The sequence below is a fragment of the Miniopterus natalensis genome, chromosome 5 (genome assembly GCF_054644295.1).
Source record: "Miniopterus natalensis isolate mMinNat1 chromosome 5, mMinNat1.hap1, whole genome shotgun sequence".
Classification (NCBI taxonomy): domain Eukaryota; kingdom Metazoa; phylum Chordata; class Mammalia; order Chiroptera; family Miniopteridae; genus Miniopterus; species Miniopterus natalensis.
This window is the reverse complement of record NC_142085.1, coordinates 88064155-88070160: the sequence shown is the minus strand read 5'-3', so window position 1 is coordinate 88070160 and position 6006 is coordinate 88064155.

Genomic DNA, 6006 nt, shown 5'->3' with positions numbered 1-6006 from the left:
TTCCCTCTTCCCTTAAAGCTTTGTTTTATCTCATTTTTATTAAATCTAATAGTCAGCGTTCATTCACATCCTTGTAGCTGTGTAATTATTACTAAAAGCTGAGCCATATGGTACAAACTAGGGTTACAGTCCTGTTTTCACATTCTGTTTTTCTGGACCTTGGCTTTTATTGCTTTTTTTTTTTTCTCTTTTTAAATATATCTTTATTGATGTCAGAGAGAGGAAGGGAGAGGGAGAGAGAGAGAGAGAAACATCAATGATGAGAGAGTCACTGATCGGCTGCCTCCCACACGCCCCCCACCAGGAATCGAGCCCACAACCCGGGCATGTGCCCTGACCGGGAATCGGACCACCATCTCCTGGATCCTAGGTCGATGCTCAACTGCTGAGCTATGCCGGCCGGGCTATTGCTTTGTTTTCCAACTATTCAGCATTAATTTTCCCCACCTCTCTGACAGAACAATAAATCTCCTCCGAATGCATCTAAACGCCTCGCGGGTTGGTTCCTGCGCCTTCCTCCCGAGAGACCTCCCCCGGGCCCGCAGCCTCCTGCCCCAGCGTGGCCTGGCTGCTCGCCAGGCCTGATGCCCGCCTGGTGCCCTGGGCTCTCCTTTCTCCACCTTACTGAACGTTCCCAGCGCCTCTGTCTCGTGTTGAGTCTCATCTCTGAATCCCAGGTCATAGTTGTTCTTGGTTTCCTCCCTCATTTTGAAGCACGTCTTCCAACATCATCCCGAGAAGGAGCACACCTGTCCTTCTAGAATCTCTTCTGTAACATCAGGAGCTGAAGCCTGCAAACCACATGTCCCTGGCCCTGTGCCACCGGTGGGTACACTGGCTGCTAGGAAGGCCGGGGCAGAGAGGGCCCCTCTCCCCTGTATCATGAAGTCTGGCTGCCGACCCGGAGGGATGGAGGCTCCTGGCCCCTGCTCAGTGGCACCGGTGCAGGTCTAACTGTGACAGTGACAACGGAAGTGCCTCATCCACTTCACGGCAAGAACAGGCTCTCGGCCACCAGGAGCAAGTGCCTCCCCTGGTCCTGCGTAAACACCCTCTTCTTAGCCCCACACACCTTTCTCCCTTTGCTCCAACAATTCTGTAAACAGCGTCTGTATGAAATCGCCTCTGTTTGAAACACCTTCGGGTTTCTGTTTTGATGATTAAACACAGATTTATATTCTACTTGAAACCGTGAGTAGACCACACCAGGAAATGAATGTCCAAATACGGGAATATGTGGCCTATTGAACGACCTGGTAGGGGTTGACACACGGATGGCATTAGCGTCAGGAAAAGCGGGGTGCTGAGAGCACCTCTCCGTAGCGTGCAGTGGCAGAGCAGCTACCTGAATTACGCTGTGGGGACCGGAACGGAGCGCCCATCCAAAGCAAGACTGCGGGAGGCCACGGGGCTGCGGGATTTGATCACTGCAGTGGGAGTGAAGACCACAAAAGCCCTGGGCTAGGCTGGTGGCCTCTGACGTAACTCATTTCATCAGGTCACATAATGTCATCAAGTTAGGTAATTGTCCTTCCAATTTCAACGAGAGGAAACAGTTTGGGAGCAACACTGACTGTCCTCTGTCACCCGCAGCTCAGCCTGGGGATGCCGCTGGTGAGCCGCTGGCAGGTGGCACAGGGCGGGACTGAGGGCGGCCGCTCGCCAGGGAAACAGCGCCCACAGGAGACGAAGGCACAGGGAGGGAAATGTTGGCTCCATGACGGTGGAGGCCGAGAAGCCCCACAACCCTCTGCCAGCCGGACGCCGGGACAGCAGGGGTGTCGGTCAGTCCGAGTCTGAGGCCTGAGAGCCAGGGGAGCCGGTGGGGTAACTGCAGTCCAAGGGAGGAGGAGACAGATGTCCCAGCTCGCAGGCAGGCAGGGAACAAGCCTCCCCTCCTCGCTCTGTTCTGTTCAGGCCGTCAGTGGCCTGGCTAATGCCCACCCACGCTGGGAGAGCGGTCCCCATCCTGAGACCACGGGTTCCAGGGCTAATCTCGTTCAGAAACACCCTCCCAGACACGCTCAGAAATACGTCGACCTGGGCACCCAGGGCCCAGTCGCACGGACACGGGAGTAACCACTGCAGAGGGGCAACCCTGGAGTCAGCTGAGGAGAGGCCAGTGTCCTGAGTTTCTACCAAACCCAACGCCGATGTTTGAAACAAAACATGGAATTTTTATTATATTCCTCACCTGAGGATATTTTTTCCATTGCTTTTCAGAGAGTGGAAGGGAGGGAGAGAGAGAGAGAGAGAGACAGCAATGTGAGAGAAACATTGATTGGTTGCCCCCTGCATGCACCCCGACTGGGGCTGGGGATCGAGCCTGCACCCGAGGTTCCTGCCCTTGGCAGAAATCGAACCCAAGACCCTTCAGTCTGTGGGCCAAAGCTCTAACCACTGAGCCAAACCGGCTAGGGCTGGAATTTTTTTTTCTTTCTCTCATGCACGCCTCAGTGACTAGGACACTGTGTATGAAACACCACCTGACCCGACACCTACAATAAAACCCTCTGCTTCTTGGCCAGAGCTCAGCACAAGATCATGATTAACAAGGCCTCTGACTGGGAGCTCCTCTGACCCTCATTAAGCTCTGGGGTCCAAAGCGACCTGGCAAAGGCATCTTTTCCAGAATGCTGACTCTATGTCATCGGGCAAAAGCGTCTTGGGCTCAAGTTTACATTTAAGTGTCTCCAGCAACAATTTCCTCGAGGCCGGAAGATGCGGAGCATGAGGGGGCTGGTCCACAGCCTCTCCGGCTACGGCAATTGTCAGGTTTGTGTGATGTGAATGTTCCTGTTAAAAAAGAAACCACAAGCCCAGCATAGAGTCACTTGTGCCAAGACCCAGGTCGGCCAATCAAGACTCAGCTGCCGCCTCTGCCTCTCCCGGGAATGACCTTTAACCGGTCCGTCCAGGTGACCTGCCTGATCGCCCACCCAGTCCGCTCGGTTAGAGACTTTCTTTGCTGCTCCCTCGCCCGTGAGAGGCTCCCACCGTCCTGTTTGCTAGGCCGGATGCTGTTCCATCCATGGGTCGTTAAATAAAGCCAATGAGATCTTCACATTACTCAGCGGAATTTTGTTTAACACGTTGCTCTGCATCTTCCCTGGCAGGCACAGGCTATGCAATTGCTGTATTGTTAGTCAAGAGCAGGTCCCATGGTTGACACGGTGGGTGGACCTCAGATGTGAGAGGGGCAGGCGCCCGCCGCAGAGTTCTAGTCACTGCAACCAGTGCGCTGTGTTCATACGGTGTTCACACTGTAGTTCAACAAATGCTGAACCGTAAATGTGTCTCCTCAAGCATGGGGGGGCACAAGGACTCTTCCTGGCGAAACTGAGACCTGTGCCTTTGGAGTGTCTTATCCCGGGGCTGTTCTCCTCGCCTCCCAGGCCCCCAGGCTACCCCTGGCCCCTCATCCAAAGATAAGTGTTTTATGACCCAGGACCTTAGTGCTCTGCCAGGGAGTCACACATGGGGCAGAGGACAGGCATCCTGGAAACTAGCCCGGCTGTGTTATGGGAACTGGTGGTCTCCATCCCGGTGCACTGGGCCTTCATCACTAAGTGGTCGTGTGCCCAGAGGCCCCTCAAACACAACGATTCTGACCTCTAGGCCTGGGCGAAGACTCTCAGGTCCATGACTCTGGTCCAGACGCTCTTCCCAGGGCCACACGTCACCTCTTAGACATCTGGGGGTTTCTTGGCGACAGCACTCTCAGTGGGAACTTACTGCTGGTGACTAAAATGTTTATAATCTGTAGGTGTCAATGAGAAGAATTCTGGAAAACCCCTGTGCTCGTATCTTGCTTACACATTTGCTAAACCATCTCTCGTTCCCAGGAAAACACGTGGGATGTCACAAGGTATTTCCCCCAAAACAGATGTTCAGGGACTATTCTCATGTCAGGCAGGGACACCAGGAGGAGCCACGCCTGGCGGGGCCACAGTGTGAACACAGCGAACCGGCTGCAGTGACTAGGACTGGACTGTGGGCGCCTGTCCCTCTGACAAAGGAGGGCCACCCACAGTGTCAGCCGTGGGACCTTCTCGACGCAGTCATTCCAGCAATTGGCTAACAAGGCCAGCGTCACCCCAGGCCTCGGGGTGCCCTGGGCTTTGCTGTCACGGGGGGCGAGGTAACCTGGTGCTGCTAGTGCAGAGCGGAAAGTGCACCTGGCTCCCTAAGCCAGAGCTGGGCCCTGCTGGCTGCGCGGGGACAAGTTCCCGGGCAGCAGACGCTTCGCTGCAATTCACGGAATCAGCAGGATTTGCCGGCGGGTAAAGGAGAGCGTGCTGGACGCAGGGCTGGGCCCCTGTGTGGTTGGGGTGCAGGTGCAGGTGCAGGTGCAGGTGCAGGTGCAGGAGCTGGAAAAGCAGCAACAGCAGCTGGGGCCCACGGCCCTGACTGCGGGAAGAAAGTCAGGAGAGGCCCAGGGCAGCAGGAGGCAAGTGCTGCAGGGGTGCGAGGGGGGAGGCGAGAGAGAGTGAGAGAGGGAAAAGGACGGCTGATTAGACTTTGGGCCGGAGGTTAAACAGGAATTTAAGAAAAGTATAGCGATGCGAATTATCCCGTAACAGTCCGACGGAAACAAACTAACTAGAAACAACCCAAACGCTCAGCAGCCTGGAGGCTTTTCATAAAGAGACACGTGTCCCGGGGCGGGCCTGTCGGCTCGGAGGCATCTCCGGGCACACACAGTAAATCTTGTGCACATATAACCAGGAATCATAAAAACAGGTTCGCGTACGAGCACCTTTCAGAAAGCAAGGAAAAAAGACATTTTAGAAACAGTTTCACCCAAATGCTTAAAAGAGACAGAGTTAAGATTGAGACGAGGGGTACATTCTAATTTTCTTCTCCGTAATTTTGGCATTTGCCCAATTTTCTATAATGAATGTATTTAAATATATGTATATTTGTTACACATATTAGATACATACAAAAGCACATATGTGCTACGTGGGTCGCCAATAAAGGTTTCTTTCCGTAGCCCATCCCTGGCCCACCCCCAATACACCAAGAGTAACAACTATTCCAGGCTCTGTCTCTCTCATTTCCTTGCTTTTAATGTTTATCTCTCACACACGCACACACAAATGTATGTATCTCTACATTTTTTGTCTCTATTTTATATTTCATTATTTTCTGCTCTTAGTCTTGATTTACACTTTTCTTACTTTGGATTTATCCTATGATTCTAATTCTCTGTCGCAAGCAGCCAGAAGGGGAAGTCTTCCAGTGTATCATTTACTTGGGCTCAGAAATACACAACATGCTCAAAAGAAAAGATTCGTTTTTTAATGTAATATTTCTATTACTTGCAAAATCTATCTTTCCATGATAACTTATCACTTGGAGTTTCACTCTCTGAAGCACGATTTTTCAGGCTACACACTTTGTAGCTTGCAGGTAATTGTATTTATACACAGTTCTGAGTCTTTCCTGCCCATATTAGATCCACTAATTGCAGCAAGGAGCCAAATGTGCTTTCCTAACCAAGACAAAATACAGCGTAATTACTGATCAGTTAGCAGCCAAGGAAAGATCTTACAAGTTCCTATTCTGTAAAAGCAAATAAACTATAGTAACTTAATAAATGTTTATCCAAAAAGAGACACATGGGTGAACTCGAGGTTTCTTTGGTTACTGAAGAGCCGAGCTCTTCTGATGTGTTAGGAAACAACGTCAATTCAGTTGACCCAATAATCCTTAAAAATCAGAAAGTAATCAGATTAAATGGGCTATTTGTTTTTAGTCATTCAAACCAGATGAAGATAATAAAAATCTGGTAATAATTACTTGAAAATGGGACTTGGGGTACCATATTTTCTTTTTTTGACATCCCATTAAGAAACCAAAGCTCTAGAATTTAGAATGGGAAGGAACTCTCAGCTGGGTGTGTTGCAACCTAACCACGTCAATGAGATTAAACGGGACAGGAATTCTCGCTAACATCAGAAATTATGAAAAGCGAGCACCAGCCAACAACGTTTGAAATGG